This window comes from Saimiri boliviensis, chromosome 10 (genome assembly GCF_048565385.1).
Source record: "Saimiri boliviensis isolate mSaiBol1 chromosome 10, mSaiBol1.pri, whole genome shotgun sequence".
In the NCBI taxonomy this organism is placed as follows: domain Eukaryota; kingdom Metazoa; phylum Chordata; class Mammalia; order Primates; family Cebidae; genus Saimiri; species Saimiri boliviensis.
The window spans coordinates 99135278-99147529 of NC_133458.1; the positions used below are offsets into that span (position 1 = coordinate 99135278).

At 44.2% G+C, this 12252-nt stretch overlaps 1 long non-coding RNA gene across 1 annotated transcript; it reads left to right on the top strand.

The window, feature by feature from the left end:
- Nucleotides 1–356: 356 nt before the first annotated feature.
- On the top strand, nt 357–2384 carry LOC141579970 (uncharacterized). Its single transcript, XR_012511963.1, has 3 exons — nt 357–407; nt 904–928; nt 2315–2384. It is a non-coding gene; the product is annotated as an uncharacterized LOC141579970 (long non-coding RNA).
- The last annotated feature ends 9868 nt before the right edge of the window (nt 2385–12252 follow it).

Below are 12252 nucleotides of genomic sequence, written 5' to 3' on the forward strand. Positions count from 1 at the left end.
TATCATGTAGAACATCTTGTAGATGGGGTCATAGTCAGGGTAGCACTACTTGTGAATTGTGGGAGGAAATGACTTTGGAAGGGGTGAAGAAGGAAGGGCAAGATGGCCAAGGTCTGATTAGAAAGGAGGAGCCCTGAGAAGCTGCGGGGAAACATAGCCTGCCCTGTGTGGTGTGCCATGTTTGAGATGGACTATTCCAGGTGGCCTGGAGCTATAAACCCAAAGGCCCTGTTTTCCTTTGTTTTCTGTTCCTGTCATTTTCCTGCCACCTTCCTCCTTTACTCACATCGTAGCAGGCCGCTGAGTTGTTAATGAGCAACACCACCAGGTACTGACAGTCACTTTGCATCCTTCTAGGGCCTGCTCTTCAGCAGGAGGACCCTTCCGTGGATACTGCAGAGGACAAGGTACAATGGGATATAAATGGCAGGCCACAGAATGTGTCTGAGTTAAACAATTGCTTTCTTGACTTTATTTTCTTGAATTAGCTTCAGAAAATGTTACATAAGATATGGGAATTTTCCCATATAAATTGTAGATGACTTACAGAATTTCCTTGGTTGGGGGAGTTTTGAACGAGAGTCTTCTTTAGTGAAGCTCGATTCAAGACAGTGGGAGAAAATTACAGCATCAACCACACACTGTGTGGTCACAAGCTTTTTGCCTTAGCAGGTTTGTTTTCTTTTGGAGACTAAAATCACTTAATGGCCAAACAACCTGGTTGGAAGGAAGCATCGTCCAAGAAAATCTTGTCTTTAGCATGAGTCAGTGTGCTCTGTTCTTCCTTTGGGTTTCATTGGTTCAACACTGGTTTCCATCTCGTTTTTTAATGTCACCAAGTGCAGGAAAGTCAGGGCACAGCATGGTCTGATGCTCACAGCAATTTATTTTCTGTCATTACAGGAAGCTGCAGGACTGCAGCAAGCAGGTAAGTATTGTATCAATATGCTGGGATTACAGTCATTAGCCACCTTATCCTACCTTCTGTGTGTGTGTGTGTTTTAAGTTGTGAGATACATGTGTGGAAAGAGCTGGTTTATTACATAAGTATAAATGTGTCATGGTTGTTTGTTGTACCTATCAACCCATCATTGAGGTTTTAAGCCTCGCATGCACTAGGTATTTGTACTAATGATCTTTTCCCTCTTGCCTTCACTCCCAGGGATTACTTTTTTGCTAGGAAAATACCTTTGCTTTTCAGAATGATTACCCTTTTTACCCTGCTTTTGTTAGAGAATTTCTCTGGTTGAAACTCCTAACAGAAAACAGGTTTTAGGCAGTTTTGTATAAAAATCACTGAGTTTGGTAAGGAATCATACCATCTTTCTGTAGTGTTTTCATGAAATGAAAGGTGTGGAGGAGAGAGTCTATGTGCAGTGATTGTGAATGTCCTTGGGAATTTTTATGCATGTTCAAAGTACAACACAAGTATTAATTTTTAAAATAGTTGATGTATGCACACTTTACGTACATCAACCCATTCATTCTCTACCACAGCTGTAGCTTAAGGTAAGTTCCTCAGATACAGTTTGTACAGAGATAAATTTTCCAAACTCATGGCCTTCTCAATAGAGGAGGGAAGTGCAAAATCAGGAATAGATGGAAGGTTGATGCTATGGGCTACTATACTGCATTCATCACACAGCCCTTGCGTAACTCATCACCCTAGCAGTGACTTTGAGAACCTAGGTGTGCATGTGGAAGGACAATAGCCTATAGAAATTCTAAGCACTCTCTATCATTATGGGATGGTCTTAATGGTCACATAACCCAGGATTAGAATAGGTAAACTTTACAGTGGACTTTCCTGTGGTTAGAAATGTGAAACACACATGGAGAGGTTACAAGCTTTTGCTGCTGTGATTGGGTTAGTCCTCAGCTCCTGTTTAAAAGCAGAGAACAGGCTGGGTGTGGTGGCTCATGCCTGTAATCCTAGCACTTTGGTAGGCTGAGGTGGGTTAATTACTTGAGGTCAGGTGTTTGAGACCAGCCTGGCTATCATGGTGAAACACCGTCTCTACTGAAAACACAAAAATTAACTGCGTGTGGTGGTGGGTGTCAGTAATCCCAGCTAGTTAGGGGACTGTGGCAGGAGAATTGCTTGATCCTGGGAGATGGAGGTTGCAGTGAGCCTAGGTCATGCCACTGCAGTCCAGCCTGAGCAACAGAGTGAGATGAGGAGGATGGGTCTACAGCTCCGTCTGCTGTAATTCACCTTCATCATAAGCCAGCCTCATGTCCACACCACCCAATACAACCCAAGGGATTTCCTCAGTAGAATACGTGTGGTGACACTTGCCCTATTGTCTCCTAGATCAACAAGAGTATCCTGCAGCAGCATGTCCCCGTAGGCAACAATTACAGAGATTCCTCTCGCTTGTCACAGTAAGTTCTTCATTTGTCTGAAAGGGGAATTTTATTTTCCTACGTTTCTTTTTATTTTACTTGAATAAAGGTATGAGAATCTTACGACGTACATTATAGATGACTTAGTGAATTTCTAGGTAGGAAAATGTAAAATGAGAATTCATATAAACTATGTCAGCAAGCATTTTCCTCAGGAGAAAATCTTTCTTGAAAATTATGAATTTACACCCAAAATAAACTTTAAAATCCTGCCCAAAAAGCTGGTGTCTTTCTACAAGTGTTTTCTAGGCTTTATGTTTGGGGCTGTAGCTTCCACCACAATTTTCCATCTGGTTTTCTAATAGCACCTGTTAGGAACAGTTAGGAAAAAGACCTGTGTACACAGGACACAGCATCATCTTACCCTCAGTGTTTTTCTTTCTCTTAATACAGGAAGAGTCATTTTCACTTGGCAAGTGGAGCTGTACGTATTCTGGGATCACCGTTTTGCTTAGGAAAAACCTTAACGTTGAGAAAGGTGACACTTTCTTGCCTGTGTTTTCTGGAGAGGCACTGTCATTGGAGCTTCCTTTTGGAAAACACGATTTGGGCAGAAATTGAGAATGTACTGATGAGTGGTGGCTCTCCTCCATAGTTCCTGTTAGCTATAGTGTCATTTTTATGAAATAGAACGGGATGCCTCAAGATGGGGGTTATAAGGTGAGAGTCCGTGTATAGTGATTGTGAATGTCTTTGGGAGTGTGTATACATTTCTCCAGAAAGCATGTTTCCATGTGCAACACAAAGGTGAATGTTGTAAACAAAAATTTCATCACCACTGCACATCTTATGTAAATCAGCCCATTTATCCTCCACCACATCTGTAGCTGGAGGTAAGTTCAGTATCTCCAGTCATCAGATGGAGATGGTGCAGAGATGAGATTGCCAAGCTCTTTATCTCTTCAGTGGAAGAGGCAGAGGTGAACTCAGCAGTGGGTGGAAGGTTCATGCCATGGGCTAGTACTACGAAGTAATCACATAGTTCTGGTATAATTTGTCATTATGTGTGAGAGTTTTAGCACCTAGGTGTGCATATGGAAGTTTGATAGCCTTTAGAAATCCCAATCAGTGTAGGAATAGGTACATTTTACAGTGGACTTTGGTGTGGTCAGAAGTGGAAAACAGACATTGAGAGGTCAGGATTTTGGCTGCAGTGCTGGATTATTTTCTCAGCTCCTGGTCAAAAGCAGAAAATAGTCAGGCATATTATGTTATATTTAATGAGATAATCACCACAAGCCCTACATATGCTGCAGTTCAGCACACACATCCACGACACAGCACCAAATAAGAACTGAAGGAAAGTCCAGGTGCAGTGGCTCACACCTGTAATCCTAGCACTTTGGGAGGCTGAGGCAGGTGGATCATGAGGTCAGGAGTTCGAGACCAACCTGGCCAATATAGTGAAACCTGGTCTCTAAAAATAGAAAAAGTAGCCATGTGTAGTGGCATGTACCTGTAGTCCCAATGACTCAGGGAGGCAGAGGTTGCAGGGAGCCGAGATTGCAACACTGCACTCCAGCCCAGGTGACAGAGCAAGACTCCATCTCAAAAAATAATTGAAGGAAAAACTTGGGTGTTATCCTGGTACTCATCTCTGCTGGAATCTTCTGCAAAGCTGGGTTGGAGAGGGTCAGAACTCCCACCTGCTGCCCCCCATGATGCACTGTCCCAGTGCTGGAATCAGTGTCAGCAAGATCATGGTAGGATAATTGAGTATTTTCAAGTCTTGATCTAGTCTTCTTTAAAACAAAAGTTTAGTGAATACATAGAATATTTTGGCTGGAAATAAGTCTCCTCTTTGAAGAAAGGTTGCTTTTTATCTAGTATAAAATGATCTAAGAGGGACACAGCAGTAGCACATGTGGATCCTGAGGAGGAAATGACCTTGAGGGGATCACAAAGGGAGGGCAATTTAGCTCAGGTCAGTTTAGGAAGGAAGAGCCCTGAAATGCTGCAGGGAAGCACGGCCTGCCCTGTGTGGTGTGCCCTGCTTGAGATGGGCTATCTCACGTTGAGGAGCTTGCTTTAGCTAGAGGACCAAGGCTTCATTGTTCACGGCTCTTCTCATGATCCAATTTGCCTGCCTTTACCACCAAGCAGGATGGGCCAGTAGCAGCTCAGCCTGTGCTCTTAACTCAGCTTCACCACACATGGCATGCCATGCTTCCCTGCAGCACCCTCTTCACAGCACCCAAGGCCACCAGAGTGGCTCCTTCAGTGGAACCAATGTGTTGATTGTTACTCTGTTTTCTAGTTGCAGAATTATTTCCAACAGTAAACCTTCCTGGGATAAACTCGGTAGAACAACTTGTAGCCATTTACAAGGTAAAGTCTTCTTTCTTTGAAATGGGTATTTTATTGTTCATTTTAATTAGAATATGGTAATCTTACACCATACATTATAGATGACCCTTTCTTGGTGGGATAATGCAAAGTGAGTTTTTTTCCAACTAAGTACTGATTCAAGATGGCATCCATAAGTTCCTTACAAACTGTGTGGCAGGAAGCATATTTTTTCAGGCAAAATACTTTTTATTTAAAAAAGTGAATTTGCATGAAAATAAGGTAGAAACATCATGGCATCATGGACAAAAACATTGTGCCTTTCCACAAACATCTCCTAGGCATTGGAGCTATTGTCTCCACCAATATTTCCTACCTGGTTTTGTAATGTCCCCAAGTGAAGACAAAACCTTTGCACACAAGACACAGCATGCCTGACCCTCAGAGTGTTTTGTTTTTGCTTTTTTCCTAAATACAGGGGCACTCATCTTTATCGGTTGATGGTACGTATTCTGGGATCACCCCTTTGCTAAAGAAAAATCTTAGTGTTGACAAAGGTGGTACTTTCTAGTCTACATTTGCTGGAAAACAAATCTGGTTGGAGCTTCCTGCTGGAAATGAGATGTGAGCAGTTTGGTGTAAAAAAGATGGAGGGTCCATTAAAGAACTTGAGATGATCTCTAGTTTCTGGAAGCAGCAGCATCATTTAGATAGAATAGGATGGTGTGCATCACGGTTAGGAGATTTAAGGGAGAGGGTCTCCATGGAGTGATTGTGGATGTCTTTGAGAGTGTGTGTGCTTTTGCCAGAAAACATGTGCAATGCACAACACAAAGATTAACGTTCTAAAAACAAATTTCATCACCACTGCACTTTTCATAAATGAGTCCCTTCATCCTCTACCACAGCTGAATGGGAAGAGTAGTTGTATATTTCCATCCTCAGAGATGATGCAGTGGTGAACAATTTATGTTCTTATCTCCTCAATGGAACAGACAGTTGTGAACTCAGGAGTGGGGGAGAAGATGACGCTATGCTCTACTGCACTGGAATCATCATCATGCCCTGGTATTCTTTGTTACTATGCCAGGGAGTCCTAGCATCTCTGGGTGCACGTGAAAGCGTGAAAATGTATAGAAATCCCAAACACTGTCTATTGTTGTTAGATAGTCTCAATGGTTGTGTAACTCAGTGTTGGAGTAGGTATATTGTACAGTCAGCTGTGGTGTGCTTTAGCATAATTCCTCACTATGCCAAGTTGTTCCAGCACTTCTATCTGCATGCAGAAGAATGCAAACCTATTCAGATCCCAGAAATGATCATTATTGGATGGTCTGAATGGTCAAGTTGCCCAGGGTTTGTTTGAGTAGGTACATTGTACAGTGGGCTTTAGTGTGATTGTCAATGTAAAACATACAGAGTTCAGAGGCTTTTGGCCTACAGTGGTGGAGTCATTCCTCAGCTCCTTTTCAAAATCTGAGAACAATTAGTGACATATTCTATCATATTTAAAGAGATAACAACTGCAAGCCTTAGAAATTCAGTAGAACCCAATCCCAAGACATAGTATATTTTAAAACCTTAAGGATCAAGTTGGGTGTTAGCCTGGTCCCATTTTCCTGGCTGGAGTCACATGCAGAGCTGGGTTGGAGAGGATCAATGCCCCTCCTCTGCACTGCTCACCTGACGGACTGTCTCAGTGCTGGAGTCAGTGTGAGCATGAGCAGCAGTGAACTCCATGATGCACACACATTGTGTTGAAAAGGAAAAGTGGAAGAACAAATATCACATGCTAAGTAGGGGTCATCTTTAAATGATAGGATAGTTGAGTGTTTTCAAGTCTTGTTTTAATTGCCTAATAACAAAAAGTTAGTTAATAAAATCTTGGCTAGAATTAAATCTCCTCTTTCAAGAAAGGTTGCTTCTTATTCAGTGCAAAATCTTCTAAAGGAGATGTTATACAGAGCAGCAGCACTTACAGATTCTGAGGAGGAAATGACTTTGGCAGGAATCAATAAGAGGACGTGAGCTCAGGTGAGACTAGGAAAGAGGAGCCCTAAGAAGGGGCCAGGGACACAGCCTGCACTGTGTGGTGCGCTGATTGAGAGTGGCTAGTTCATGTTTACGAGGTGGCCTGGAGCTAGAAACCAAAGGCCCTGATTCCCTTTCTTCCCTATTTCTCTCTTGTGCCTGCTTCTCTTCTCCCACATCCACCTCTAGACACTGCTTTAAATGTGTCCCAGAGATTCTGGTATATTGTGTCTTTGTTCTTATTGGTTTCAAAGAACATCTTTATTTCTGCCTTCATTTCATTATTTATCCAGTAGTCATTCAGAAGCAGGTTGTTTAGTTTCCATGATGTGTGGTTTTGAGTGAGTTTCTTAATCTTCAGTTCTAATTTGATTGCACTGTTGTCTGAGAGACTGTTTGTTATGATTTCCATTCTTATACATTGACTGAGGAGTGATTTATTTCCAAATACCTGGTGAATTTTAGAGTAGGTGTGATATGCTGCTGAGAAGAATGTATATTCTGTGGATTTGAGGTGGATAGTTCTGTAGATGTCTATTAGGTCTGCTTGGTCCAGATCTGAGTTCAAGTCCTGGATATCCTTGTTAATTTTCTGTCTTGTTGATCTGTTTAATATTGACAGTGGAGTGTTTAAGTCTCCCACTAGTATTGTGTGGGAGTCTAAGCTTCTTTGTAGGTCATTAAGAACTTGCTTTATGTGTATGGGTGCTCCTGTGTTGGATGTATATATATTTGGGATGGTTAGCTCTTCTTGTTGTGTTGATCCCTTTACCATTATGTAATGCCCTTCTTTGTCTCTTATAGTCTTTTTTATCAGAGACTAGGTTTGCAACCCCTGTTTTTATTTTCTTTTTAAATTTTGTTCTCCATTTGCTTGTAAGTCTTCCTCCATCCCTCCATTTTGAGCCTATGTGTGATTTTGCATGTGAGATGGGTCTCCTGAATATAGCACAACAATGGGTCTTGATTCTTTATCCAATTTGCTAGTCTGTGTCTTTTGATTGGGGCATTTAGCCCATTTATGTTTAAGGTTAACATTGTTAACGTGTAAATTTGATCCTGCCATTTTGATACTAGCTGATTTTTTTGCTCGTTAGTTGATGCGATTTTTTCCATTGTGTTGATGGTCTTTACCATTTGGTATGTTTTTGCAGTCACTGGCACTGTGTGTGCCAGTCACAGGAGTTCTTGTAAGGCAGTCCTGGTGGTCATGAAATATCTCAGCAATTGCATAATGTGGTTGAATATATTTGTAATTTGTGCCTTTATCTTGATTATATGCATCAGTTCACCATCATCACCTGGGCACAACCGGGATGTTCATATTTTGACTTAGGGAGAACGAGTTGAACTTTGACTTCAAAGCTGGATTTAGCACTGTCTGGCAGTCTTCCTAAGACCCTGGACAGAGGTGCTACATTCTTTTTTCTTGTCTTCTCTATTTTTCTTTATGTTGATGGCAATGGCACCACCAGAAATTAATGAAAGGCAGAGAACAGGAGTGAGTTCCTGAAATATCTGACTTGGCCCAGAGAGAATATGATCAGCAGGGTTGGACTTCATGGTCAGGCCAGACACAGAGTAGTTCCCAGGCCTGATCTCCCTGTGGCTGGGACAGAGAGCAGCTCTTACTTTTCACCTGCTTCTGGGAGTCACCTGACAGCCAGTCCCTGTGTAGTTGCTGTTGACCAAGTGTGGTTTGGCCCAGAATCATGTGTGACTGAACGGAGTGTTAGCTTTCAGGCAGGGAACCTGCCCACACTAGTTGCAGGGGAAGTGAGAAGGGACCCCGCTTCAGTGCAGGGTGAGCTCAGCAAAGGGAGAGATGCTGCTCCAGAGTCCAGATGGTCCTTGCAGCTCTCCTGTGTGACCTATATCAGTTTGCCTGTTTCTCTGAGATAGCCTTGGAATTATTAGTCCCAAAATTTGTTTGGTTTTACTCATGTGTGGATGAATCCTGGCCATGACTAGTCACTGAGAGCGCAGGGACTATGTCCTCATCATGCCTTCTCATTCCAGAGCTCAGCCCTGGGCAGCCGATCTTGGCCTCCAGTAATGTTCCAATGCTTACAGCTCCTTTGCTGAGATCCAGCACAAGTGTGAAAAGGTGTCCTGTTCATATTCTGCAGTCTGTTCTTTCTCATGGTAATCAAGAAACCTGAGTGGGTTCTGATCCAAGGCTACAGGAGAATAGGGTTTTCTCTGAAGTCAACGAAGTATCCTCCTCATCTCTATTCTGGCTGCTTTGGTTCAGGTTTTCCCCTTGAAGAAGATGCCCTTTTTTCTGTTTATGAGTTCTCCTTTGGTGGACCAGGCTTTTTATTTTTGTTGTGGCCTCCCTGTGCTACACAGGGGTCCTGGAGCTTGTTCGTGTGCCCTTGAAGTACCCATCCATGAATGATCATATTAGAGCAGCAACCACTCTGCCAGGAATCACTGGGGGGAGAGTCCTGTCTTCCTCATCTTTGGGTTTAGACCTGTGCATTCCAGTGTGGTCCTCAGTGGCATATGTGCCCATTCATATTTAAATAAATGAAAAAAAATTGTAATCTTCTCACAAGAGCCATGCTGCAATGACTAGTTGCCAAATGTCTACTCTTAAGAGAGCATCGCCATTCTCCCACAATCATTTAGGAAGCAGCTGCTGTGAGTCTGACCCAGGATCTGTTCACTGCACTCACCTTACTCAGTGCCTGTGCATCAAGGCTGGAATCTCAGGGTTCTCAGATTGGAAGTAAGAGATGCTATGAGCCAGTGTCAGTGAACAGTTGAAAGAGATTATTTCATGTCCTGTGTCTCATCTGAAGGCTCACAAGTGTGAGCAGTGCCTTCATAAAGGCCCCCAAGTTCACAGAGCCCAGGGACAATCACAGTGGACAGAGCAGCAGTGCTGATGTTTGTGTGTCTGTACATGGGCTCATGAATCTATCCAGGAGGAAACAGACTGATCAGGGAGGGACCAACACTCCAGGGTTGAACAGTGAGAGAGAGTTCTTGGGGACAGTTGGTTTACACTTGTTTTGAAGCCTGGGATGGGATCTCTGAAGTCAATAAGCATAAAAGGAAAATAGGTGGAGAATTCTGACTTAGTTTGTTTCGTATCTTAATGAGAAAGCCGTAGGAGTTTTGTTCTCATGCGCTTTGTGAATAGAGAACAGAAGATTAGTATGCAGGTGTAAAGTTGAGTGTGGGGTGGGACACAGCCCCTCGCAGGCGCTATGTGATTCTGAAGACAAAGTCCTTCATACATGTGCCAGGTGAAAGGAGTCTACTCTCTTTCTCTACATTCTCGGAACCTGCAACAACACCTTCCTGTACTGTCCTCACCATCTGCTCCTGCTCTAAGGGTGCTTCCTGGGTTGGATGGCAAAGAGAATCTTTCCTCTGGGATTCCCACGTGTGCCCCTGTGGTCCTGAGGGCAAAACACATGACTGAGCACATTTTTGGCTTCCACTCCTCACCCAGTCTTATCCAATTCCAAATCCTTGGGCTTTGAATGAAAACGGAATTGGTTTTCACTTGAGAGGCCTGAGGCCAGCTTTTGCTCAAGGCCCTCAGTGGCTGGCAGGAATCCTAGGGGCTTTGTGTGGAGGTGTTGCTGTGTTTCTGTAGACAGTGGCTCTCCCTCTCCCTGTAGCCTAGTCCCTGGACTAAACTGGGCTCAGGATGAAACTGTTGGGCAGCTGGCATAGGGGTCACTTGTCTTGTCACATTCTCCTCTCTGGCCCAACATTCTTGACCTGCTTCCCACACTCCAGTCAGACCCAGCTTGTTCTCTGTGTCAGGCCTGCCAGGTACCTTCCCTACTGGTCTTTGCATAGCTCAGGCAAACCCTGAGAGGGCCTCTCATTTATGTGCTGACAACTGCTGGCCTCACCTGCAGATTAAGGCAACTGGGCAAGAGGCTTTACCTCAAATTCTGGTCCATTGTTTCCAAGTGTTCAGAAGATACTGGGATTCTTTTGAGGGATGAATATTTTCCAAGTCTCTAAGGCCATTCCAGACATGGAACGGCCACTCTACCACTCTAACTGTGACATCAGACATCATCACCTTCCACAGGCCCCAGCACAACCCCAGGCCGATGGCAGGTGCTGCTGACCCAGGGTGCGATCCATAGGTTTATTGGAGGGCCTGACAATGCAGCCTTGACCTTTCATTCTGATGTCTTGTCTTGGAGAGCAGTAGGACTGGTGGAGGTTGACAGAGAGAAAGGAAATGGGATTGATGAGGAGAACAGAAACAGGCCCTACAGGCGGAGGAGGAGGGAATTCCACATTATACACAACATTGTGAAGAGGGTGGCTGCCTCTTGGAGGAACAGAATGACATGGTTTCCCCTCCTTTTCCTCAGTTATGGAATGTGAGGGCTAGAAAAGTATGTGGGAAGTCAGTGGTCCCTCCCTCATAGCACAGAGGAAATACAGGCTGTGGAGAAGGCTCTAGAAATGACCATGTCAGAACCTTTGGGGTTGGCTCCACAGCTCCAAGACAGTGGGGTCTCAGTGGTTCTCCCAACTCTCTAAGTCTCACCTTTCCTTCTTATGGCTCCTCATCACTGCTGCTTCTCTGGACACTCTGATACTTGCTTCACAGAACTGATAGACTCCATTGCAGGCAGCCATCAGCAGGTAATTTATCTCTTTTTTATATCTTCTTCCTCTCTTACCCTCTTTCTGACTCGTGACCTTCTTTTTTTTTTTTTTTTAGCTCTGGTCCTTTTCCTCTTTCCCTGTCATGTGATTGTTCTCCTGAAGGGCTTGGTTTGATCCACAATTGAGGTCCTTGGGTCTTCAGTGTTGATAAAATCCCTCTCCAACCCTCCTGCCCACTGCCTTGGCATTGTTCTGTTTACTGACCCCCAGGTTGCAGCTTTGAATCTTGCTGAACAACCCTACAGGGTCCAGGGAGGGAGCCAGGCTGGGGATCAGAAGACCTGGACCCCACCCTGCTGGAGGACCCCCCACCCCCAGTGACATCTGAATCTGCTCTGGACACTTCCTTCACAGTGTCCTGCACAGGTATCTCTGGACATGCGCAATTGTTCTCTTTCTCCCAGGTGGGAGAAAGTTCTAAACCTGCAAGAAAAGCAACAATGAATCTGGAGGAAAACGAAAGTGGAGAGTTCAGCCTGCAGGATGATGAGGAGGAAGGAGACAAGTGCCTGTGTTTTTCATGGCCATGCTCACTTTCTTGTTTCATCGGGAAAACCAGGAAGCCCAGGAAGAACACCAGATCATGTGCCCAGAACATTTTGGACATTTGTAAAATAAGTTAGAAACCTCTGAAGGCAAGTAAAGGATGCCCTGGGAACATCCTCCAGGAACAGGTACCCACTCCATAGGGAACATCCTCCAGGAACAGGTACCCACTCCATAGGGAACATCCTCCAGGAACAGGTACTCACTCCATAGGGAACGTCCTCCAGGAACAGGTACCCACTCCATAGGGAACATCCTCCAGGAACAGGTACCCACTCCATAGCATCAGCCTGCTGGGCTTAGCCCTCCACAGGCTGCTTAGTGAGG